We start from the raw sequence: 27,593 nt of genomic DNA, 5'->3' as shown, positions 1-27,593 counted from the left end.
GCATTATGCAGATAATGCAGCATGTACCCCCAAGGTTATCCTGCCTATGACCGCCTGTACAAAATCAGGCCGGTCATCAATCACTTTGGGGCCAAATTTTTGGAGGCCTATGTACCTGGAAGGGAGGTGTCACGGTTGATGAGTGGGACCTTGTGTGGGACCTTATGCACCCATTGCTAGATAAGGGTTACCACCTGTACGTGGTTAACTTTTATACTAGTATCCCCTTGTTCCAGTCCCTCGCCACGAGATCCACGTCCGCTTGTGGGACCGTGTGGAAAAATCAATGCGGCCTCCCTACCCACCCCCTCCAGGTACCTATCCCCAGGGGTGAGACCCATGCCCTTACCAGTGGAAACCTGTTGCTAGTCATATATAAGGACAAGAGGGATGTCCTTGTACTGTCCACAATCCAAGGTAACTGCATCACCTCTGTCCCTGTCCGAGGTACCGCGGCAACGGTCCTCAAGCCCGATTGTATCGTCGACTACAATTGGTATATGGGAGGAGTTGATCTCTCTGATCAAGTCCTCAAGCCATATAATGCCATGCGCAAAACCCAGGCATGGTACAAAAAAGTTAGACTCTACTTGGTACAGGTTGCCTTGTACAACTCTTTTGTGCTGTCCCGGAGCGCTGGCAGCACAGGGACATTCCTTCAGTTTTTTGAGGCAGTCCTCAAGGCCCTGATCTATTCTGACCGGGAAAGAGCAGGCCGGAGTACCTCGGGAACTGGAGGCGTCCGGATCGTCCCTGTCGAACACTTTCCAGGTGTGGTCCCCATATTGGAAAGAAGGGACGGACCCAAAAAAGGTGCAGCGTGTGTCACAGGAGGGCGATACGAAAGGACACCACTACTCAGTGTGACACGTGACATCTGGGCCTCTGCATTATTGGGGAGTACCACACTTCCATGGAGTACGAAATTTATAATCCCGTTTCCCTAATTTAATTCCATTTAGCCACTGACAAACTATGGTTCTCAGAAAAAACTATGGTTCTCAGACTTGAGACCCTAAAACAAAAAATAGACATATTAGGTATCGCCGCTTCCGTAAGAATTTGCTCTATAAAAATACCCCATGACCTAACCCCTCAGATGAACACTGTCAAAAAATAAAATAAAAACAGTGCCAAAACAGCAAATTTTCCATTTTAATCAGTTTTTTCCAGTAACAAAACAGCCAAACAAAACTTAATATTTATTACCCTGATTCTGCAGTTTACAGAAACACCCCATATGTGGTAGTAAACTGCTGTATGACCAAGCGGCATGGCGCAGAAGGAAAGGAACGCCGTATGGTTTCCTGGAAGGCAGATTTTGATGGCCTTCTTTTTTTTTTTTTTTTTTTTTTTTTTTGGCACCATGTCCCATTAGAAGAACCCCTGATGCACCCCTAGAGTAGAAACTCCAAAAAACTGACCCCATATAAGAAACTACACCCCTCAAGGTATTCAAAACTGATTTTACAAACTTTATTAACCCTTTAGGTGTTCCTCAACAGTTTATGGCAAATGGAGATGAAATTTCAGAATTTCTATTTTTGGTAACCTTGCCTCACAAAAATGTTATATAGAGCAACCAAAAATCATATGTACGTAAAAATAGTCCCAACAAAACTGCCACCTTATCCCGTAGTTTCCAAAATGGGGTCACTTTTATGGAGTTTCTACTCTAGGGGTGCATCAGGGGGGCTACGAATGTGACATGGTGTAAATAAACCAGTCCAGCAAAATCTGCCTTCCAAAAACTACACGGCACTTTCCCTCTACGCCCTACCGTATGCCCGTACAGTAGTTTACTGCCACATATGGGGTGTTTCTGCAAACTACAGAATCAGGGCAATAAATATTGTGTTTTGTCTGGCTGTTAACCCTTGCTTTAAGAAAAAGAAGAAAATCCAGCTCTCTCTGGTGAAAAAATGAAAAACTTTAATCCAGCAAGTTTAAAATCCATACAGGTGTGTGGATGGATTTTAAACTTGCTGGATTAAAGTTTTTCATTTTTTCACCGGAGAGAGCTGGATTTTCTTCTTTTTCTTACTGTATATACCGCATCCAGGAGCGGCATCCGTGCACCTCTGGTGATTTTACTACTGCAGGTGAGAGCTGCCTTACGTTTTCTTAACCCTTGCTTTGTTACTGGAAAAAATGGATTAAAATTGAAAATTTACCCCAAAAGAAATTCTGAAATTTCATCTCCATTTGCCATTAACTCTTGTGGAACACCTAAAGGGTTAACCATGTTTGTAAAATCAGTTTTGAATACCTTGAGGGGTGTAGTTTCTAGAATGGGGTCATTTTTTGGTGGTTTCTATTATGTAAGTCTCAAAGTGACTTCAGACCTGAACTTGTCCTTAAAAATTTGTTTTTTTAAAATGTCAAATTTGCTTCTAACCTTCTAAGCCTTGTAACATCCCCAAAAAATAAAATGTAATTCCCAAAATGATCCAAAACATGAAGTAGACATTTGGGGAATGTAGAGTGATAACTTTTTTGGAGGTATTACTATGTATTATAGAAGTTGAGAAATTGGAACTTGGAAATTATGCTTATTTTTTAAAATGTTTCGTAAATTTTGTATTTTTTTTATAAATAAATTTTTATTTATTTTTTTACTCCATTTAACCAGTGTCATGAAGTACAACATGTGACGAGAAAACAATCTCAGAATGGCCTGGATAAGTAAAAGCGTTTTAAAGTTATTCACACATAAAGTGACACTGGTCAGATTAGCAAAAAATGGCCTGTTCCTTAATGTGAAACATGGCCGTGTCCTTAAGGGGTTAAAGGAAAGTATTTGAATAGCTGTTTTGGTCAGAGGGAAAAAATTTTGGGCAATAATCGGATCAATAGTCTAAAAAAAAGTTACATTATACTAACAATCACTGAAATATATATATCCAGGGCTTTTTTTTTCTGGCGGGACGCACCGGAACGGCGTTCCGCCACCTTTTGACATCGCAGCCTGCCATGCTCCAGCATCGCAGGCTGCGATGTATCAGCGGGGAGGGACTGGGAGGAGGAGCAGGGGGCCGGTGCGTTCACTGTGCTCCGACCCCCAGCTCCAGTAGTTATAAAATGTGTACAATTAATAAGGATTCTATTCATGAGGCCCCCTCTGCAGTAGAACATTCAATATAGCCACATCCTACTCACAGGGCTGTTATCTTAATGCTGGGCAGACGAGCGGCAGCGTCACGACTGACGTCATGTGCCCGGCCTACTTTCTGAATGAAGGAGGCGGCGCAGGCATGTGACGTCAGTCGTGACGCTGCCGCTCGTCTGCCTGGCCGGCCAGCATTAAGATAACAGCCCTGTGAGTAGGATGTGGCTATATTGAATGTTCTACTGCAGAGGGGGCCTCATGAATAGAATCCTTATTAATTGTACACATTTTATAACTAGTCTGTACTGGAGCGGCAATGGGGGGGGGGGGGGGGGTCTGTGGATGGCACTGTTATGGGGGTGGGGGGGGTCTGTGGATGGCACTGTTATGGGGGTGGGGGGGTCTGTGGATGGCACTGTTATGGGGGTGGGGGGGTCTGTGGATGGCACTGTTATGGGGGTGGGGGGGTCTGTGGATGGCACTGTTATGGGGGTGGGGGGGTCTGTGGATGGCACTGTTATGGGGTGGGGGGGGTCTGTGGATGGCACTGTTATGGGGTGGGGGGGGTCTGTGGATGGCACTGTTATGGGGTGGGGGGGTCTGTGGATGCCATCCCCAGATCCCCCATTAACAGTGCCATCCCCATCTGGGGGGTTTCTTTGCTGGGCTGGACTTTTATAGCCCCCCCAAAATTTTACTTGCATCCCTGTTCTCTAAAGGGGCAGTTTTAGGGGGCGGTCCTAGGGGTGGGTAGGGGAGTGGGGGGGGGGGGTGAGTTCCACCACCTTTTCTCTGAGAAAAAAAGCCCTGTATATATCTTATATAATATATATAGTGATATTTTATCTACCGGTTACATTTGGCATCCTCTAACCAGCTTACTCTTCCATTATGTCTCTCACTTAATGTTGACTTATGTGTAATAAGAGGAGCCTGTGCTATTAAGCGATGTAAGAGCCGTGGACTGCAGGCAAGGATTTTGAAGATTAATTCACCTTGACATTCCTTCTGGGAAGTGCTTGTGCTGCCACTACATAGGTTTACTTAAAAATAATCTTTAAGGGTGTCCTAACTAAGGGCAACAAATAAGTGACTGATTCTCTTAGCAAAATGCTGGGTCACTTTCTTTAATTGACCCAGTCAATCTGCCAACATCTTGTATTGAAAAGCTCCAGCTGATAATGATGAGTCATTAATATTCATGAGCTCCTGACTCTCCCCGCCCACCTGCTGCTAAATGACAGTTTGTTTCTATATGAATCGGCAGAAGGTGGGCAGGGGAGTGGCTATAGCTCTGAATTAAAAATACGCTGGACTCAATGACATCACGCTGGACTCAAATCAGCTCATTGGCATGCGGCATCTTTGTGTGTATATTATGAGGTAACCATCTGTCACACCAGTAAGTGAATACATCTAAGGTACTTTTTAGTAGTTAATGATTGTGTATAATTTAGTTAGATTATAATCAAATATCCACATGACAGGTTCCCTTTAACCATTTTCATAGCATTTGCAGTTTCATTGTCAGGGGTTTTACACAATTTGCAGTGCTATTCTATGCATTCACAATATACTGTTTACATATTACACCTGGCATTTGTGTGATTTGACCATTCATCACCAGAAAGCTTAATTTCTGGACCTGTCTTGTAAGTAAACACACTGGGGCCGGGTATACTAATGTATGTGCGCCACTTTCTGTGTTTATTACATGACTATATGACACAAAATTATTTGCTATTTTCGGTGTTTCATAAGATATGTCTGCTTGTTGGCCAAGCCTTTTATGCTGTCCACAGGGAGGTCCTGTCTATAAAATGGCCTCTGAAGGAGGGTCATGCGACCAGGCCAATCACCTCCATGTGATGTCTCCTCCATTCACATACACTGCACCTGCCATCATCTACACTTGCACTTTTGGGTGTTTAGTGCAGGTTCAATGTGTTTAAATGGAGGAGGCCGAGGGATGTATTAGCGGCCATCTTGTAGTCAGAACCTCTATGCAGACAGAACAGAAGATTTGCCTAACAAGGGGAGATGGCTTATCAAATGTAGCAAATGGCACAGGTAGGTGACATGTATTTGTCTTGCATGCACATTGGTCACAAGTAGCCAGAGAGTCGCCAACCCCTTTGTGTCTTGAAAAGGTCCAACTGGATGTTACCAGTTGTGGTTGTGTTCCTGCACAGTCTGACGCTATTCAGTCAGTACTGCTAATATCAGACTGTGGTGGGACTCAACCCCATTTGGTAAAACCCAGCAGCCCTTTTAAAGGAAGCTCCCAAGTTCTCTATTCTGACTGTGTCATCACGGTACTCCTCAATATACTGCTGAACATCATTGAGTGTGATTTGTTAAAACCTTCACTGTATAACTTTCAGGCTCCACATCATCAATTTATTTGGAGATTGGAAAGCACTTTATGCTCTGCTGCGCTTGCTATGGCAGCCTGTCTCCATATGTCCTCTTTGTGCATATGGCTGGCATAGTGGTGCAACCTCACTGGACTCTCTTTAGTGAACTAGATCAGTTCCAGTTCTACCAGACCTCATGAGGAGACCAACTTTCCAGTAAAAAGTTTGTGCATTGGTTCAGAACTAAACCCGGACATATCCCCATCTTCACCCCTCCATCCCCCCTGACCATTTCATGCTCTGATTTTCTCTTTTTTCTTTGCTTTCGCACACAGCTAGGCAGCCGTTTTACAGGCTAGGGCAGCGCTAAAGCCCTCCCATCAGTGCCGGTGACGTCATCTGGCTCACTGTTGGGTGGAAGCCTCCGCCTAGCGGTCCCTTTGGAGAGCCTAGTAAATCACCAGATCCTAAAAATGCCTTTGCCCTGCGCAATTCAGCACAGAGCAAAGGAGAGCATCGGAGCATGAGATGCTCCGATGCTCATGTCAGGTGGGCTAGAGGGGTGAAGATAGGGATGTGTTCGGGTTCAACTCTGAACCCGGACAACCCCTTTTAACTGAGCCACACATCAATGGAAATTCCCTCAAAAGTTACATATCCCCTACCTGCCGTATACCATATGAATAACTGCTGTGACCTCTAGTGATCATGAACATAGTTACCAAAGTGCCCCATGAAATGAAGCAGTGGTGAACATGCGTGACTACCACAGCATTCGCTACTGGGATATGTCTGGGTGTAGTAGTTGTGCCGTCTCTGGCAGTCTCATACAGGTGAGTGGAGGGTGGTCACCCATACACACTACCACTCCATTCTCATTGGACACTTTGGGACCTCTGTCTAATAGGAATACCTCTTTAGGTGCATGTAATATTATAAATAAGATGTATTATGAGACACAAGCACATTAAGGGGCTAAGTACAGAGTGTCCAGGGTTGTATTGTGACCACCTTCTTTTGCTGTTGACAGTCATGATATGAGAGAGCAGATTCTTGCTGTGTACTACTGTTTTTTTTTTTTTGTTTTTTTTTTTTATATAGAATTTTAAAGCTTACGCTGCTTGTAAGTCCCTTGTTACCTCTCCATGCATCACATCCAGTCTAATGTTGCATAATCTAATGAAGAATTTTCTACTCTGTCATGCAAATAATACCTGATGTTTAATTCATTTAATCACAGATGTAAAAAATCTAAAGTATCTATAAAACGTTATGATATAATACATTGTGTTTTATTTTTCAGAAGGTGAAATATTTATTGTAAAATGTGCTAGATCATAGCAAAAAGATGCTTATAAGCTGCAATAGTAGCATAAAAAAGTCACAACTTTTGTTGCATTCAATTTTGCAGCACTTTTCTCACGTGATACCTTTATTTAACGTCATTTTTCTGGTGCGAATAAAGACGGAAATCGAAAGCAGCTAATATGTTGCGGTAGATTTTAGTCTGTGGCACGGCCTGCCAGAAGATGCGACATACAGTGGATATAAAAAGTCTACACACCCCTGTTAAAATGTGAGGTTTCTCTGATGTTAAAAAAGAGACAAAGATAAATCATTTCAGAACTTTTTCCACCTTTAATGTGACCTATAAACTGCACAACTCATTTGAAAAGCAAGCTGAAATCTTTTAGGTGGAGGGCAGAAAAAATATGAAAATAAAATATGGTTGCATAAGTGTGCACACCCTGAGGCCTCATGCACACGACTGTTTGGGTCCGCATCCGAGCCGCCGTTTTGGCGGCTCTGATGCGGACCCATTCATTTCAATGGAGCCGCAAAAGATGCGGACAGCACTCCGTGTGCTGTCCGCATCCGTGGCTCCGTTCCGCGGCACCGCAATAAAAATATAACATGTCCTATTCTTGGCCACGATTTGCGGACAAGAATAGGCATTTATATTGCCGGCATTTAAATTGCAGAAGGCAACACGGGCGCCTTCAGTTTTTTTTTTTTGCAGATCCGCGGTTTGCGGACCGCAAAAACGTCACGGTCGTGTTTATGTAGCCATAAACTAATACTTTGTTGAAGCGCCTTTTGATTTTATTACAGCACTCAGTCTTTTTGGGTATGAGTCTATCAGCATGGAACATTTTTACTTGGCAAGATTTGCCCACTCTCCTGTGCAGAGCCCTCTTCAGATCACCCCACAGATTTTCAATCGGATTCAGGTCTGGGCTCTTGCTGGACCATTCCAAAACTTTACCCTAAGTTCACACCTGAGCGTTTTACAGCGCGTTCAAACGCGCTGTAAAACGCTCAACACATGAAAACCAATGCTTCCCTATGGGAATGGTTCTCACCTGGGCGTTTTACAGCGCGTACGATCGCGCTGTAAAACGCCCGACGCATAATCAAGTACTTGAGCTTCTTTAGGGCGTTTTGACGCGTGTTTGTGGCCATAGGACACTGCAGTCAATCACTCAAACGCGCGTTTACTATTACTAAAAACGCGCTGCGTAAAACGCGCGTTTGAGAAACGCTCAGGTGTGAAAGCAGGGTTAATCTTCTTCTGGTGAAGCCATTCCTTTGTTGATTTGGATGTATGCTTTGGGTCATGCTGAGAGATGAAGTTCCTCTTCATGTTCAGCTTTCTAGCAGAAGCCTGAAGGTTTTGTGCCAATATTGACTGGTATTTGGAACTGTTCATAATTTCCTCTAGTTTAACCAAGGCCCCAGTTCCAGCTGAAGAAAAACAGCCCCTTGGCATGATGCTGCCACCACCATGCTTCACTGTGGGCATGGTGTTCTTTTGGTGATGTGCAGTGTTGTTTTTGGGCCAAACATATCTTTTGGAATTATGGCCAAAAAGTTCAACCTTGGTTTCATCAGACCATAACACTTTTTCCCACATGCTTTTGGGAGACTTCAGATGTTTTTTTGCAAAATGTAGCCTGGATTGGATGTTTTTCTTCGTAAGAAAAGACTTTCATCTTGCCACTCTACCCCATAGCCCAGACATATGGAGAATACGGGAGATCGTTGTCACATGTACCACACAGCCAGTACTTGCCAGATATTCCTGAAGCTCCTTTAATGTTGCTGTAGGCCTCTTGATGGCCTCTCAGACCAGTTTTCTTCTCATCTTTTCGTAAATTTTGGAGGGACGTCCAGTTCTTGGTAATGTCACTCCACTTGATGATGATGTCTTCACTGTGTTCCATGGTATATCTAATGCCTTGGAAATTCTTTTGTACCCTTCTCCTGACTGATACCTTTTAACAATGAGATCCCTCTGATGCTTTGGAAGCTCCCTGTGGACCACGGCTTTTGCTGTGGGATGTGACTAAGGAAATTTCAGGAAAGACCAACTAGAGCAGCTGAACTTTATTTGGGGTTAATCAGAGGCACTTTAAATGATGGCAGGTGTATGCTGACTCCTATTTAACATGATGTGATTGCTTAATTCTGAACACAGCTACATCCCCAGTTATGCAACCACATTATTTTAGATTTTTTTTTTCTTTTTTTTTTTTTTTCTTTCCTCCACCTAAAAGATTTCAGTTTGTTTTTCAATTGAGTGGTACAGTTTATAGGTCACATCAAAGGTGGAAAAAGTTCTGAAATGATTTATCTTGGTCTCCTTTTTTTTACATCACAGAAACCTGAAATTTTAACAGGGGTGTGTAGTCTTTTTATATCTACTGCATATGGGAGCCGTGCACCTTTGCATAAATTTGGTGCATCCTCTGGCTGCTCAGTGAGAATAAATACCGGTGCAGGTCTTGATAAATGTCCCCCATGGTGCGTAGGTTATAATAATTCTCTGATGCAGCACTGACTGAGTATAGGCAGCAATTTAGTGCATTAACAATTTTTATTCCTCTTTCCTTTCCATGCCTTATACTGCTGCTGAATACCTGTAGCCTCCTAAGCATCTACATAAAGTACAAAGCCTTGGTGTGTGATGCTTTCATTAAAGTATAACTGTCATATTTTTTATTTATTTTTTTGAGTATTGGATTGTGGTGATAAATATCTCCTTGGTGGCCCTATTTCAACTTTTCACTGTGTATTCAATTACCCCTTAATTCCACAGTTTTGTTCCCTGTACTGCCTACTTTTACCTCTGCTTAAAATCAGGTTGCTATGCAGGTCCGTCCTTTGTGTTGAAGGACGGAGGACGTAGAAGCAGGCAGCGTGCAAGGTCACATTACTGACAGCCAGGGACTGTAGATAAATGATTAAAGCCAGGTCCTCCCCAGCAGCTGATAACAGTGCCTGGGCTGTGTGCACTTCTCCCTGCCCTGCGCTTGGCAGACGCTCCCTCACTCAGCAGACTGGGACAATGCAGAGTTGAAGCAGCGCAGACCAGGGAAGGGAGATCTGCCATCTGCTCAGTGTATAAATGAAAGCAACATGTGGTAAGAGGACCCCTTTGTGCTGCAGGAGATTAACCCTTTAAGGGGAGGGCTCTGGTTACTGACACTTTTGGGGGGCTATTGTTACTGGCTAGTGAGGGCAGGTGGAATTAGCCTCAGGGTGAGGACAGTGGCGGCCATCTTAACTGAATAGTGAAATTGCAGTTTTATGCAGACTAGTTGCTAAGGGCTGAATCTTATTAAATATGGGGTAAGTCAGTTTAATAGTAACTGATTCTAGAATATCATGTTATTAGTAACTACATATATGAAAATCGAAATTAGGGTCTAAATGTGACAGTTATCCTTTAAGGCAAGCTTCCTAGGTCTAATGACTGTGAGCCAAGCCTGGCCATTATCACTGAGTATTTTAGTGAACTTCAAGTTTTTTCTTTTGCTCCTTTGATGTCTGGTTATGCAGGCCAATGACTAGCAGTGGATGGTTAGCCTTGTGTATGCTGGAATCCTACTTTGCTAGGCTCCATGCACTCAGCAGATATTCTAGAGGTCTTTTTCCATAAAATGACGACATCCAGTGAAACACATTGTGATTGGAGGCATATGAGAGTGCAGTATGGTCCAATAGACTGTACTCATGTATGCATTATGCTATAAGGTACAATAACATGGGGCAGATTTTCTGTAGTGGAAATTCTGCTGCCAATTTTTTGTAGGGGATTTCAACCTGTGCAATAAAATCCATGGTGGAAATCCACAGCAGAAATTGAAATGTACATATTTAAAAGCCACACCGCAGGTTACTATATGGTGCAGAATTTTTTTGCAGCATGTGGATAAGCTTTCTTAAAATCTTATCAGCATTGCCGGTACCGTAAAACGGTATAGATTTGCCACACACAAATCCATAGTATTTACTCCCCATATGGACATACCTTTTTTATATTCTGTGAATTCACAAGCACGTGTGGCCGGGAGCATCAACTACATAAATTATGCGCGCTACAACTGCTTACAAATCTGAAGTAGACCATACACACTGCAAACCATTCATCAGCTGCACCCAGAGATCGGCATTTTTTTAGGTTTGTATTACTTTCACTACACCCTGTATTTCTTTTTAAGATCACTAATCGAATTGCACATGGTCTTTGGCATGTCACCATGATTAGAATAACATAATTGATGTTTGGTACTAGGTACTAGCCTTCCACTAGGCACTAAACTGTGTCACTGACACTTGGCTCTAAGGGTAATACGTTTATTATGCACCAGGGTTTTCACAGTATTGGAGGCATGGCTCCTGTTCTATTACCCTTAGGGCTCAAGCCCGCGAGCGTACTTGCTCAGTGCGCGTGCTGTGGACTGCAAATTGCCTTGAATGAGTCCGCGATCCGTAACATGAAGCAAAAGATAGAACATGTTCTATCTTTTTGCAGTGTGGAGGCACGGATCGGAAGCCCACGAAAGTGCTTTGTAGTGCTACTGTGGGTTTCCAATCCGTGCATCTGCACCACAAAAAGTCAGTGGGTCTGCATCTCTAATACGGAGTGCACACGGCCAGTGCCTGTAAACCGCCGGCCCACAGTACGGGCTCTGAGCCAGTACGCTCATGTGTGTTGCTGCAATTTAGGACGAGTCCCAAACTAGGGGACATGTGCACGAGCCCTTACTGCAGTAGTTGACACCAGATCTGGAAAGATTTCATTGCAGCTTTTCTGGTTTTAGTATGTTGTCTAATATAGTTGGTAGAGACGAGCGAATCGGAGCTGACGAAGTGAAATTCGATCCGAATTTCAGGAAAAATTTGATTCGGAACGCATGCGAATTTCCTCGCATTTCGTGGTAACGAATCGCAATTTTGCCTAAAATGACGGCTACTTGTGTGAGGACATGGGGCAATCAGCAGCCAGCCCTATAATGTCACAGCCCTATAAATACGGCAGCCATCTTGGATTATATTTTTCAGCGCTCTGAGTGGAGGGACAGACGTTGCAGGCGCTAAGGAGAGTTATACTGAAAACCTCATTGTGAAAAAATAAAAGCGATTTTATATGTGCAGAGAAACGATAGGGAGGAATCATTTCACAGCATCTAAGTCGCTAGGGACAGTGCTAGAAAAACCTCATTGTGAAGAAAAAAAAAAGTGATTTACACGTGCAGGGAAACATTATTTTGGGATCCGAATAGCCATTATACAGCTCTGGCATTCCAGCAATTTGTTATTGTTATTGGGGTGCAAGTGCTATGTTGAAAAGTCTTTAGTGACTTATATCTGTGGAAAAAGATAAATATATACACACTTCACTTCTGCACAAATAGTGTTAAAAAAAGTTTAGTGGCCTATTTCAGTACAAAAAGGAAAAAAATATACCCACTTCACTGTTGCATTTATTTGTGGTGAAAGCGTTTAGTGGCCTATTTCAGTATAAAAAGGAAATATAGATATAGATAGATAGATAGATATATATATATATGCATTTCACTCCAGCAGTCATTACTTTAGTAGAAAAACAAAATGTATTCAGCACTGTACTTTATATGCGGTAAAATCTCCATGATGCCTCCATGTTAAATCTGCAGCATAGGGGCCCCGTGTGGCTTCTACAGACTTTCAAAATAATCCTCCATGACCTTCCCAGGAGCTGCTGTCAGGAGCAGCAGTTCATTTCTGAGATGTCTGTATAGTGCGGGTGGAATCTGGAGACCCTCTCCATCTCTGTGCACCACAGGATGTCCTCCTTCCCATCCTTGATGACTGGGAACTCGTGAGGTTTTCACACTCGGTGGCCCCCTCATGCTGCCGCCACCTCCAGACTAGGTCATTGTGCCACTCTGTGGCCTCCTCATGCTGCCGCCACCTCCAGACTAGGTCATTGTGCCACTCTGTGGCCTCCTCATGCTGCTACCAACTCCAGACTCTGTCGTTGTGCCACTCGTGGCCTTCTCCTGATGCTGCTGCTGCCACCTACAGACTAGGTCATTGTGGCACTCGGTGGCCCCCTCATGCTGCTGCCAACTCCAGACTCGGTAGTTGTGCCACTCGGTGGCCTCCTCATGCTGCTGCCAACTCCAGACTTGGTCATTGTTCCACTCGGTGGCCTTCTCCTGATGCTGCTGCCGCCACCTACAGACTAGGTCATTGTGGCACTCGGTGGCCCCCTCATGCTGCTGCCAACTCCAGACTCGGTAGTTGTGCCACTCGGTGGCCTTCTCCCGATGCTGCTGCCAACTCCAGACTCTGTCATTGTGCCACTCGGGGGCCTTCTCCTGATGATGCTGCTGCCACCTCCAGACTAGGTCATTGTGCCACTTGGTGGCCTTCTCCTGCTGCCACCTCCAGACTCAGTCATTGTGCCACTCTGTGGCCTTCTCCTGATGCTGCTGCCGCCACCTTCAGACTCGGTCGTTGTGCCACTCGGTGGCCTTCACCTGATGCTGCTGCCGCCGCCACCTTCAGACTAGGTCATTGTGCTACTCGGTAGCCTTCTCCAGCTGCTGCCAACTCCAGACTCGGTCGTTGTGCCACTCGGTGGCCTCCTCATGCTTCTGCTAACTCCAGACTCTGTCATTGTGCCACTCGGTGGCCTTCTCCTGATGCTGCTGCCGCCACCTCCAGACTAGGTCATTGTGCCACTTGGTACCATTGTCCTTCTGCTGCCAACTCCAGACTCGGTCATTGTGCCACTCGGTGGCTTTCTCCTGATGCAGCTGCTGCCGCCACGTGCAGACTAGGTCATTGTGCCACTCGGTGGCCTCCTCATGCTTCTGCTAACTCCAGACTCTGTCATTGTGCCACTCGGTGGCCTTCTCCTGATGTTGCTGCTGCTGCCACCTCCAGACTAGGTCATTGTGCCACTCGGTACCATTGTCCTTCTGCTGCCAACTCCAGACTCGGTCATTGTGCCACTCGGTGGCTTTCTCCTGATGCAGCTGCAGCCGCCACGTGCAGACTAGGTCATTGTGCCACTCGGTAGCCTTCTCCTGCTGCTGCCAACTCCAGACTCGGTCGTTGTGCCACTCGGTGGCCTTCACCTGATGTTGCTGCTGCCGCCACCTTCAGACTAGGTCATTGTGCCACTCGGTGGCCTCCTCATACTGCTTCCACCTCCAGACCCTGTCATTGGGCAACTCTGTGTGGTCTCCTCATGCTGCTTTAACCTCACCACTATGACACCGCCTGCATCCATTATGAACGCATACAGCGAAAACTGATCAGTCATGAACTCCATTGACAGTCAATGGGGGATGGAACCGTTTTCTATTGTGTCAGAGAAAATGGATCCACCCCCCGTTGACTTGCATTTGGGGTCATGCTGGATCCGTCTTGCTCCGCATCCCAGGACGGAACGCAAACTACAACATGTTGTGGTTTGCTCTCCGGTCTGGGAATGCATCTAAATGGAACGGAATGAATTCTGGTGCTCTCCGTTCTGTTCAGTTCACTTTTGTCCCCATTGACAATGAATGGGGACAAAACGTAAGGGTTTTTTTTCCGGTATTTAGCCCCTATGACTGATCTCAATACCGGAAATCTAAAACGCTTGTGTGAAAGTAGCCTTACCCGTGTGAAGAGGCTAGGTGTTGGAATGTGTAATCTGGAAAGTCTTATGTCGTGTGAATGGGTTTGATGCAGTCACCTCTCGGATCAGGATGCAACTTCACATTACTACGGCTTACACTTAGCATTAGCCTCTACAGTAATTATGATGTATTGCTTAAGATTTTGCCTTCAGGAAAAGCAGGACTTGTACTATTGTCACAGTCGTAGGTGCATTGACTGTATATGGCTAGTCCTAGTCCACTGTGCATCATTTACTTTTCACTCGTCGTAAGCACCGATGCGGTAAGACTTTTATTGTCATTTATGATTGTACCTGCCTCTAGCAGAAGATCCAGGAGATGTTCATTTTTTACAGTCTTAGTTTAGGTAATGAGTGATTGATTCCTGCAGGAGCTCCTGCGGAAGCATTTGTGGCCGTAGGCTTCTTTGTTTACATACATAAGCTTTGCTGTTGCCTTCTTGAATGGAAAGATGTGGGAATATCGATTATTTCTTTCCACCATCGACTTGGTGTCCTCAGGGAGCGAGGCTCCTGTCAATAAACTTGAAAGCTTCATGCATAGAAGAAAGCTGCGCTGTGATTTTGTCTTAATCCATCAGCATCCCCTTCATCAGATACATTTATAATCCCATCACTCGTAAACCTTTTACATTTTATTGTTTCAATATTTGTGTAATTACCTTGTGGTTGTGGCTGAATATAACCTTGTCCATGTAGACTGTATGAGAAGGAATCTGTGTTCTATCCTATTAATATTGATTGTCTAATGGAAAAAAGCAGATCAGCTAGCAGCTTCGCTGATTTTCAACTTGACCGGATTAAATTATTTTCAAAAACCATCTTTGCGAGGTGACCATAAAACGTAAATTGGTATCAATACTTTCTTAGTACCTAACTGCGTGAGGTCATCGCTTCTTGTCTCCTTGTGTGTTTTTTTTTTATTTTTTATTTTTTTAGGGGTTAAACAAATATACCTCAGTATTGATCTTGCTGACAACTTTGAGAGAAAAAAATATTCATAAAGGTTTCTTGATTTTTGTAAGTACATAGGAATTGACATTCCTCTTCCGTATTTTTTTAATCCACATATGAACTACAATTTCCCAGAGGCTGGCTGATTGATTTATGGAAATATGAAAGTTAATATCTCTCACCCTGTTCTCACTTATGAAGTCTCGTATTTGCTGACTTGGTTTTTTATTCTTTGCTGTAGTAAAATAAAATTAATCTGTTTGAAAGGCAAGGACTACTTTAACACGGTATATGACATGTAGTTATAATAATCCTCGGCCAGTGATCTTGGGTAGTTATGCAATTTATAATGCTGTATTTGAGTTTCTCCTAGAACCAAATATCTTCTCTAAGGAAATAGAAGGTTCTTGAGAATGTGTATCTGTAGACTATCTAAATATAAGGCCATAGGACTCTGGCCAGGATTCAGAATGGCCTGCCAGTTTTCCTTCCAATGTACTTTAAGGACTGTTATGTACTTGCCAAATGCAATAAACTAGACCAGGCATGCTCAACCTGCAGCCCTCCAGCTGTTGCAAAACTACAACTCCCAGCATGCCTGAACAGCCTACAGCAGGGCATGGTGGGAGTTGTAGTTTTACAACAGCTGGAGGGCCGCAGGTTGAGCATCCCTGCTTTAGACTAATATTTTTTTTTTTGCCTGTTTGCTCTTTACGGTATGTTCACATGCAGTAGATTTGTTAAAGAAATGTCTGCACCTGAAGTTCCATTCAGGTAAGGGTACTTTCACACTAGCGTTATTCTTTTCCGGCATGGAGTTCCATCCTAGGGGCTCAATACCGGAAAATAACTGATCAGTTTTATCCTAATGCATTCTGAATGGAGAGAAATCCGTTAAGTATGCATCAAGGTGTCTTCAGTTCAGTCACTGTACGGTTTTTGGACGGTCCAAAATTCCAGGACACTTGCTGGAATGCCGGATCCGGCATTATTTTACATTGAAATGCATTAATACCGTATCCGGCCCTAAGTGTTCCGGGAAAAGGGAACCGGTTTTGCTGTCTGCGCATCTTTAAAAATGTGAAAAAGGTAAATACCGGATCCGTTTTCCCGTTGACAACCGGAGAGACTGATCCGGTATTGCAATACATTTGTGAGATAGATCCGCATCCAGATCCGTCTACAAATGGTATCCGTTTGCATACAGATTGCCATATCCGGCAGGCAGTTCCGGCGACGGAACTGCCTGCCGAAATCCAGCGACGCTAGTGTGAAAGTACCTTAAATTGAATGATGCAGAAAGTTCCTGGAAGTAAGGCTACTTTCACACTAGCGTTTTTGCTGGATCTGGCAGGGTTCAGCAAAAACTCTTGCGTTACTGATAATACAACCGTCTGCATCTGTTATGTACTGATCCGGTTGTATTATCTGTAACATGGCCAAAACAGATCTGTCATGAACTCCATTGAAAGTCAAAGGGGGGTGGATCCCTTTTCGATTGTGTCAGAGAAAACTGATCCGTCCCCATTGACTTGCATTGTGGGTCATGACGGATCAGTTTTGCTCCGCATCCCAGGACAGAAAGCAAACTGTATCTGGCACATGTAGATGTACCCTTAGGCCTTGCCTCCCAAGTTGTCCCTTTTTTTGGAGGGACTGTCCCTCTTTTTGACCTGGGGAATTAATGCATAAATGTGCATTAATACATTTACTAAATTGCTCCTTACTAAACTATCTGTATGGTTTCTACCTGTATATTAGACCATAACTTCATTATTTTGTGCAATTTCGACCTTAAAATATCTTTAATCTGATGATTTATGTGCTAATATTTAAATGGATATTTTAAGTACAAGAAAAAAATTGTCCCAGGGGCTCCACATGCTGTAAAAAATAAAGGAACTTCCACTCGCCTAACCCATCCCCAGCTGCTACAGTTGAGTCAGTGTTTTGGGCGAAGTTAGAGACTTGGCCTAGTATAAAAAAAAACTGCCGTGAGGTGTGCCGCATATATTGTCCCTCTTTGCAATTTTCAAAAGTTGGGAGGTATGCTTAGGCGCCTGGATGGCTTCACTGAGTAAATGGTGAGGGTGCTGCCACTATGTCTATTGAATGATGTTGTTTTGGTTATTAATACCATGACTTTGTGACATTTTTGTACAAGTGTTTTTTTGGGTAGTGTTTTGTAGTAACACAGTACATAAGGCCGAAAAAAGACATTTGTCCATCCAGTTCGGCCTGTCATCCTGCAAGTTGATCCAGAGGAAGGCAAAAAAAAAACTGTGAGATAGAAGCCAATTTTCCTCACTTTAGGGGAATAAAAAATTCCTTCCCGACTCCAATCAGGCATCAGACTAACTCCCTGGATCAACGATATCTCTCTAGTAGCTATAGCCTGTAATATTATTAGACTCCAGAAATACATCCAGGCCCCTCTTGAATTCCTTTATTGTACTCTCCATCACCACCTCCTCAGGCAGAGAGTTCCATAGTCTCACTGCTCTAACCGTAAAGAATCCTCTTCTATGTTTGTGTACAAACCTTCTTTCCTCTAGACGCAGAGGATGTCCCCTCGTCACAGTCCTGGGGATAAACAGATGATGGGATAGATCTCTGTACTGACCCCTGATATATTTATACATAGTAATTAGATCTCCCCTCAGTCGTCTTTTTTCTAAAGTGAATAACCCTAATTTTGATAATCTTTCAGGGTACTGTAGTTGCCCCATTCCAGTTATTACTTTACTTGCCCTCCTCTGGACCCTCTCCAGCTCTGCTATGTCTGCCTTGTTCACTGGAGCCCAGAACTGTACACAGTACTCCATGTGTGGTCTGACTAGCGATTTGTAAAGTGGTAGGACTATGTTCTCATCACGGGCATTTATGCCTCTTTTGAAGCAACCCATTATCTTATTGGCCTTGGCAGCAGCTGCCTGACACTGTTTTTTGCAGCTTAGTTTGCTGTTTGTTAAAATTCCTAGATCCTTTTCCATGTCAGTGTTACCGAGTGTTTTACCATTTAGTATGTACGGGTGACTTGCATTATTCCTTCCCATGTGCATAACTTTAAATTTGTCAGTGTTAAACCTCATCTGCAATCTATCCAGTGAGACTGGGGGAGGAATGGAAGAAGGGACTAGAATAGTTCAGAAGGAAAGGTGTAGGGTAAAAAAATATACATAAACCTCTCAAATGTATGTATACTAATGCCAGAAGCCTGACTAATAAAACTGGTGAACTGGAATTAGTGATGTGTGAGGAGGACTATGACATAGTGGGAATAACTGAGACATGGCTGGATGATAGCTATGACTGGGCGGTTAATGTACAGGGTTACAGTCTGTTTAGAAAGGATCGTCAAAACCGGAGAGGGGGAGGGGTCTGCCTTTATGTAAAGTCCTGTCTAAAGCCCACACTCCGTGAAGATATAAGTGAGGGACATGAACATGTGGAGTCACTGTGGGTAGAGATACATGGAGCTAAAAACAATAATAAATTACTAGGAGGAGTTTACTATAAACCACCTAGTATACCAGAGTCCACAGAAAATCTACTACTAAATGAGATAGACCAGGCCGCAAATCATAATGAGGTGGTTATTATGGGGGACTTCAACTACCCAGATATAGACTGGGAAACTGAAAGCTGTACATCTCATAAAGGAAACAGGTTCTTGGCAATAACCAAAGACAATTACCTCTCCCAACTGGTTCAGGACCAGACTAGAGGGACGGCCATACTGGACTTGGTATTAACCAATAGGCCTGACAGAACAACAGACGTGCAGGTTGGGGGACACCTGGGAAATAGTGACCATAAAGTAATAACCTTCCAATTATCATTCAAAAGAGCGTTTCTTCAGGGAGGAACAAAAATACCAAACTTCAAAAAAGCTCAATTTAGCCAACTAAGAGAGGCCATAGGCCTAACTAAATGGGATAAAGTCCTCACAAATAAAAATACAGCCACAAAATGGGATATCTTTAAAAGCATCCTAAAATCTCATTGTGAGAGGTACATACCATATGGGAATAAAAGGTTAAGGAACAAAAAGAAACCAATGTCAATAAGCAGAACTGTAAAGAAAGCAATAAATGACAAAAAGAAAGCATATAAAACACTAAAACAGGAGGTTAGCACGGAAGCACTGAAAAACTATAAGGAAAAAAATAGAACATGTAAAAAACAAAAGCGGCCAAACTAGAGACCGAGAGATTAATTGCCAAAGAGAGTAAAACTAACCCTAAAATGTTCTTCAATTATATAAATGTTAAAAAGTATAAATCTGAAGGTGTCGGCCCTTTAGAGAGTAATGAGGGGGGAGTTGTAGAGAGCGACTAGGAGAAAGCAAAGCTATTAAATATTTTTTTTCTCCAATGTATTCACTGAGGAAAATGCTGAATGTTGAAATAAATTCCCCATTAAAAAGATTAAAATGGACAAATCGCCAGGACCGGATGGCATACACCCCCGTATCCTAAGGGAATTAAGTAATGTCATAGCCAGACCCTTATTTCTGATATTTGCAGATTCTATACTGACGGGGAATGTCCCACAGAATTGGGGCATGGCAAATGTGGTGCTAATATTCAAAAAGGGTCCAAACACAGAGCCTGGAAACTATAGGCCGGTAAGTTTAACATCTGTAAACTGTTTGAAGGTTTTCTGAGAGATGCTATATTAGAGCATCTCAACGGAAATAAGCAAATAACGCCATATCAGCATGGCTTCTTGAGGGATCGGTCATGTCAAACTAATTTAATCAGTTTCTATGAGGAGGTAAGTTCTAGACTTGACAGCGGTGAATCAATGGATGTCGTGTATCTGGACTTCTCCAAAGCATTTGACACTGTACCACATAAAAGGTTAGTATATAAAATGAGAATGCTCGGACTGGGAGAAAACGTCTAAGTGGGTAAGTAACTGGCTCAATGATAGAAAACAGAGGGTGGTTATTAACGGTACATACTCAGATTGGGTCACTGTCACTAGTGGAGTACCTCAGGGGTCAGTATTGGGCCCTATTATCTTCAATATATTTATTAATGATCTTGTAGAAGGCTTTTTTTTTTTTTTTTCTTTTTCTAGAATTTTTTTTTTTCTCTGCAAAAATGCCACACCCAGAGCAAAAAAAAAAGTCAAAGCAACAGAGCCCTCCATTGGAAAATAAATTTGACACCTAAAATTTTAGCAGCCAAATGATGTCTTTGGTACTAATGGTGATCATTGTAGTGGCCATCTGGACCTCTAAGATAATAATGTATTGCATGTACACTGTACAGCTTGCCGTCTGTCAAATACTTGTTCAGAAGCGTCCCACAACCTCAGGGTAAAAAATTAGTCAGAAACTGCATGTTAATACAGATTTTGATTGAGGAGGGTGAACAGGTTGGACTGGGAATTTAAAGCAGCCCTGGGAAAAAAATAAAAAAAAATAAGTGGCACTAAGTTTTAGGAGAGTCCAAATTGACCAGAAAGTGAGGCAACATAAGTAGGCAGGGACAAAAGAAACTGCAAGTAGACCGGGCCAGCAAAGCCATAGTGCAGCACAAAATACCGCCCCAGCAGAACCAAATACCATAGTGCAGCATGAGATACTGCTCTGTCGCCATAATGAGGACTGTAATACAGTTGTATTCAGGAAGGGCACCTGTGGGCATTGGTCAGGTGTGTAACTACTTGATGCTCCTCATTCATTAATCATAATTAATTAAGAATAACAGATCGTTATATACCTGGTCAGCGGACGTGAGGAGAGCTGGATAGCTCCCTGGGCATGGGCCCGCCCTGGAATTTCCATGTCATATATGTGGCCAGTACGCCCCTGAGGGTGAGGTGAGTCTGGTGTCTTAGTGGTATTCCTAGATTGTAAGCTTCTGAGGCTACTTGTGTCTGTTCTTGCGCTTATTTTACAGTGAAGTAAGTGGTTCTTGCACAGCGTTGCTCTCCATGTCTTAGGAAGTAAACGAATACACTCATCTGACGAGAGCTGTCGGGGATCTGGGGGAATGAATTACTGTGCAGCCCTCCAATAATACTGCTAAGGTATAAAAACAAATACGGTTGACGTTAATTGTCTCTCCAAATTAATATTTGGTTTCTCCCTGTGATTTAATAGGCCATAATTCCTACTATATTTGCTTTCTTGTGATGGAATTGTACAAAACTTAATTTCCAAGGAATTGATTTTCTTTTCCTCCCAGATTAATTTGGATTTGAAGCCTTCGTGTTTTAAGGCAGCATGCATCTTCGACGAAATTCCTTACTATGCACCATGTCAACATAATTACAGTGAATATATTTTCCAGGTCCCGCGGCATGTCGGCAGTGAGATATTCCAGTGGTGATCTCAGACCTAGTCAGTGCGTCTATCACTTCCCGAGTCTTCAGAGTCTGTTGGGGCATGCTAGGCTTGGTGTTGCTGTAATCACCCATGTACATATGCTTAATACCCAAGAGGAAGTGTAAGAATTTCTGTACAATTGTGGGACGGGAGATGATTGTTTTAATATTTTTTTTTTCTTTAATCGTGACCTACTTTCCATCTGGCAGCAGGCGTGTGCATTGCTCATGCCTTTTAATGTTTTGCCTGCTTGCTTTCTTCAAGAAGCCAGTTTTATGTTTTTTCTACATCTCATTCCAGAAACATGACTTTCTTGCAGAGGAAGCCCTGGTAGGAACATTTTATTCTATTTGAAAGAAATCCCTTTAGCTGTTTGCTACTGCTGACATATAGATGGCAGCACTGTGGCTCAGTGGTCAGTAGTGTTGAGCGAACTTGTTTTTTCAAGTTCGGTGTACAAGGTTTGTGTTCTCTAAGAATTCCGTTATGGATTCCGTTACCTCCGACAATAAGTTATGGTCCATGGTAGCATAATCCATAACGGAATTCTTAGAGAACCCAAACTCTTGAAAACACAAGTTTGTTCAACACTAGTGGTCAGTACATCACTGGGGGCCCTAGGTTCCAATGTTGACCAAGGACACCTTCTACATGGAGATTTTATGTTCTCCCTGTATTTGCATGGGTTTCCTCCCACGCTCAAGAGACATATTGATAGGGAATTTAGATTGTAATCTCCACTGGGGACAGAGAATGATGTCTGTAGAAACACTTGAGAATATTTTAGCACTTATTACTGTAGGCCTTTTTCAGACAGGCGTGTGTTACTGTCCATATTCCATATTTGCCATTTGGACGCCCCGCAGATCCATGATATGGATCTGTATACCCAGTTCAGTCAGGACAAGTGTTACACAAGTCTTTAATTTCTAAAAGTTAAAGGCAACATGTCAACTATGTATTTTTTTTCTGTCAGTGAAATATGCAGAGGTCAGGAGGGAGAAGATAAGCTGTGATATCACCCATTGTCAATGGTGGATCCTGCATTAAAGGGGTTCTGCAGTATCACGACTAGTACACGAAAACTTTACAATGTTATTAAAGGGGTTATCCAAGAGTAAGACAGACCTCCTAGAGTGGCAACCTGCAGTACCTGGTTCCAGCTGCTGGGTTTGTTTTCTGTCGCTCCTGGGACGGCTCTTCCTCTCCCTGCCACACTGAGATCAAAATCCATCCATAGTTGGACACATGACTACTGGAGAAGGTCACCTCTTAGGCCTGTGATTGACTGCAGCAGTCACGTGTCCCCCGGTTGAGGAATGGTTATCCCAGTAGGGAGAGGAAGAGCTGGCCCTGGAGTGTTAGAACCTAACTCAGCGGCAGGTACCAGGTAAGTATGATCTCCACTGTGGGTCGGCCATGCTGGAAGGTCTGTTTTTAATCTTGGAAACCATTTTAACCCCTTAAGGACCTGCGCCGTACATGTACGGCGCTGGTGGATGTGACTTAACCCCTTAAGGACTTAGGACGTACCGGTACACCATGTTTGCCGAGTCCTTAAGGACTAAGGGCGTACCGGTACGTCCTAAGTTTAAAACTAGATTGAGGCGTTGCGGTGATCAGAACAGGATGTCCGCTGAAATCATTCAGCAGGCATCCTGTCACAACGCCGGGGAGGGTCCCGTGACCCTCAATTCAGACCTGTGGTTTGCGGCTTTTACCTTATGCGGCGGCGGTGATCGGAGGTGCCATCGGGTCCGCATGCGGCTGTAGGGGGGACCCGATGGCATGGAAGGCAGCGCGATGTGGCGATAACTAATATGTATACTTTTTTTTATTTATGTAAGTTTTACACAATGATTTCTTCTTTGAAGCAAAAGGAATCGTGTTTTAGTGTTTCCATAGTCTGAGAGCCATAATTTTTGGGCGATTACCTTGGGTAGAATATGATTTTTTTTTTTGCGGGATGAGATGACTGTTTTATTGGCACTATTTTGGGGTGCGTGTGACTTTTTGATCGCTTGCTATTACACTTTTTGTGATATAAGGTGACAAAAAATGGCTTTTTTTTACACTGTTTTTATTTTTTTACGGTATTCATCTGAGGGGTTAGGTCATGTGATATTTTTATAGAGCAATAATAACAATAACAGCTTTTTTTAAAACAAAAAAAATGATGTTTTAGTGTCTCCATATTCTGAGCCATATTTTTTTTTATTTTTTGGGCGATTGTCTCAGGTAGGGCTCATTTTTTGAAGGATGAGGTGACTGTTAGATTGGTACTATTTTTTTGGTGGGCAAACGCCTTTTTGATCGCTTGCTGTTGTACTTTTTGTGATGTAAGGTGACAAAAAAAATGGTTTATTTAGCACAGTTTTTATTTTTTACTGTGTTCATCTGAGGGGTTAGGTCATGTGATATGTTTATAAAGCCAGTCGATACGGACACGGCGATACCTAATATGTATACTTCTTTTTTTTCCTATTTTTTACCAATTTTTTTTTTACTTTATTTGAGGAAAATGACGTTTTTGTTTATGTTTACTTGAAACTTTTAAAAATTTCTTGGAAACTTTATTTTTTTAACTTTTTTATTTTTTTTTATTTCATTTTTTGTCCCAGACTTTTTGGGGTCTAATCCTTTACAATGCATTCCAATACTTCTGTATTGGAATGCATTTGCTGTATGAGTAATACAGTGTGTATTACTCATACAGCTTCCGGCCTGTGAGATCCAGGGGGCTGAATCTCACAGGCTTGTCACCGGAAGGCAGCGCGCTGCCTTCCTTAGGTATCGCGCTGCCTTCCATGCCATCGGGTCCCCCCTACAGCCGCATGGGGACCCGATGGCATGGAAGGATATTGTCATGAAGTACAATATGTGAGGAGAAAACAAACTCAGAATATCCTGGATGAGTAAAAGCTTTTTAAAGTAATCACCACATTAAGTGACACGTCAGATTTGCAAAAAAATTAAGGTGAAAAATGGCAGGGTTCTTAAGGGTTTAAAAGGCTTGTGCAGGATCCTAAGAATTGTCAATTAATTGTGTAAACCTCGTCTAGTCTCGTACAGAGTATAATAGTGTACCTGTCGATTTTTCCAGAGTCTTACCACTTCTTGGTCGTGGGTGTAGATGAGCTGCAGCCACAACACTTCTCATAGTTGTACGCTGCAAGGTCAGGCAGAAATGTTAACTCTTACCTCCTCAATAGTCCAGGCTGCAGTCTGTCACAGACTCTCCCAAAAGTCAAAGGGGAGCTGATTTCCATATAGCAAGGGCAGAATGGTTATAAGTTACAGCTCATTAAAAGGGCTTTCCTGGAGTACAATATTGAGTAAGAATAGGTCTTTATTAATTAGCTCAGTCGAGTCCGACTCCTGCCAATCAAATGTTTGAAGAGGCCCACGGCATTGAGATCTGTTCCTAGGCCATTGACGTTGGGTTCATCCGTCACACGGCCTATGTGCTGCTTAGTCCTATTCAAATGAATAGGTTTGGGCTGCAATACCAAGCACAGCCACTATACAGTGTATGGTGCTGTGCTGTGAGGAGGCTGCAAACAACTGCTTGCCAGGGGTGCAAGGAATCGGACCCCCACAAATCTGATATGAATGACCTATCCTTAGGACACTGTACTGCCAGTGAGAAATAGATAGACGTTGAGTTATTTCTGAACATTTTAATGTTAGGTTTTCCCATATGCAATGTTCCATTGTACAGATATTTTAATCCTGTTTCCTGAGTGCATCTAGATGGTAGTAATAGCATATAATTGTGGTAAGGGTTCATTGAGGGCTTCATGGCATCGTATGAACCGTCCATTCGGCGGTCTGAACAAAGACGACCTTGTTGGCAGGCAGTGTGCCTCAGGAATTGCGTTGGCTGTTGGACAGTATACAATGAGAAGATTTGTGAGCTGTATGCCATTATTAGTGAAATCCACGCTTGTGGTGTCAGTGTATTGGTTTTCAGAATTGCTGTTTTGCAGTGTTTTTTCCTGTCTGCCCGATTTTTTTATGCATTTTAATCTCTTTTGCATATTAAGTTGAAAAAAAAATAATAATCTCATTCCTCATTAACATCTTAAACTCTGTGTTATCACAGATGAAATTGCAGCGCCTGGGACTTCGGCGTAAGCGCTGGATAAATAACAATTAATTCCAATCATTGAAACGTGTATAACAATCTTCATTCTAATCCTAATGCTAACATTTTTACTTGATCGTGTTTTGTTTTAGTTCTGATCTTTTAATCAGTCAATGTGTAATTTACTTTAGATAATGACTTTTTTCCTACTTCTTGAAGTGCACACTTATTAAAACACAGTCCTGTGCCATTCCGATTTTAAGCTCCCTTTCAGTGTAGAAGTTGTCACTATGCGTTACGTTGTCTGAGAATATATTAATAGTAAACCTATAATCTCCACGATGACCTCCCTAATGCTCAGATCCTTTGTCTCAACCATTTCGGAGGACATATTGGGAGAAATGACATGAGTTTGGACAACTTTTGTTCTTAAGGATACTGTGTACAGCTTTAAAGAATGGTGGCCATTCCAGGAGAACTTTCTGCAAGAAGTAATGTGCTATCTTCCAAAACATGCTGTGCTAGCATTGGAATAATCTTAAAGGGGTTGTCTCACTTCAGTAAATAGTATTTATCATGTAGAGAAAGTGTATACAAGGCACTTCCTAATGTATTGTGATTTATCCATATTGCCTTCTTTGCTGTCTTGATACATTTTTCCATCACATTATACACTGCTCATTTTCAGGGGTTACGACCACCCTGAAATCAAGCAGTGGTGGTCGTACTTTCACACTAAAAAGTGCCAGCCTATGTGCACTTCCGTGGTCCTGGACACCAGGGAGACTTTTATAGTGTTAAAGTACGACCACGGCTGCTGAATTACAGGGTGGTCATAACCATAGAAATGAGCAGTGTATAATGTGATGGAAAAATTAATCAAGCCAGCAAAGGAGGCAATATGGACAATGACAATTAGCGATGAGCAAAGTGAGCTTTGGATCATCTTCCAGCAGTATTGAAGCTACCCATGTTAAACTTCTTACAGTTTCTGCCCAATTTAAGCAAGGGGTAATTTACAGCAGAATAAACCAACTCTAGTCTCAGGGTTTTAACCATTTCCTAAATCCAGCAATTGTTGTTGTTTTTTTTTTTTTTTTTTTCAATTCAATCGGATACTTGAAATAATTTTCATAGATTCGTAATACTTATGATATAATCGTTAACCACTTCCCGACCAGCTATAGACTATAACTGTCCTGGAGGTCAGCATTTATCTCTGAATGGATCTTTTAGATTGTCCATTCAGAGATCACAACCACACTCTCAGACCTCATGCACACTACAGTATTTTTTCACGGTCCGCAAAAAGGGGTTCCGTTGTTCCGTGATCCGTGTCCGTTTTTGTTTCCATGTGTCTTTTTATTTTTGGAGGATCTCCAAACATGAAGGAAAGTAAAAAAAAAAAAACTAAGTTTAGTTTGCCATGCAAATGATAGAAAAAAAAACGGACACGGATCACGGACGCGGATGACAATCTTGTGTGCATCCGTGTTTTTTCACGGACCCATTGACTTGAATAGGTCCGTGAACCGTTGTCCGTGAAAAAAATAGGACAGGTCCTATTTTTTTCACAGACTGGAAACACGGTTTACGGACGCGGATGACAAACGGTGCATTTTCCGAATTTTCCACGGACCCGTTGAAAGTCAATGGGTCCGCAGAAAATCACTGAAAACGGAACAACGGACATGGGACACAACAATGGTCGTGTGCATGAGGCCTAATCGTGCAGCTGCTGTGCTGTGTACCCCAGAGAGAAGGATGGGACCGTTCCTGGG

The 27,593-nt window shown here is 42.9% G+C and overlaps 1 protein-coding gene across 2 annotated transcripts in view; it reads left to right on the top strand.

The window, feature by feature from the left end:
- MAST4 (microtubule associated serine/threonine kinase family member 4) overlaps positions 1–27,593 on the top strand; it is a 550,772-nt gene that overhangs the window by 39,063 nt on the left and 484,116 nt on the right. The gene's annotated exons all lie outside the window — the stretch shown is intronic.

Source organism: Bufo gargarizans, chromosome 1 (assembly GCF_014858855.1).
Source record: "Bufo gargarizans isolate SCDJY-AF-19 chromosome 1, ASM1485885v1, whole genome shotgun sequence".
Lineage (NCBI taxonomy): Eukaryota > Metazoa > Chordata > Amphibia > Anura > Bufonidae > Bufo > Bufo gargarizans.
Note: the sequence above shows the minus strand (reverse complement) of the source record. Positions and strands in the feature narration are given on the sequence as shown.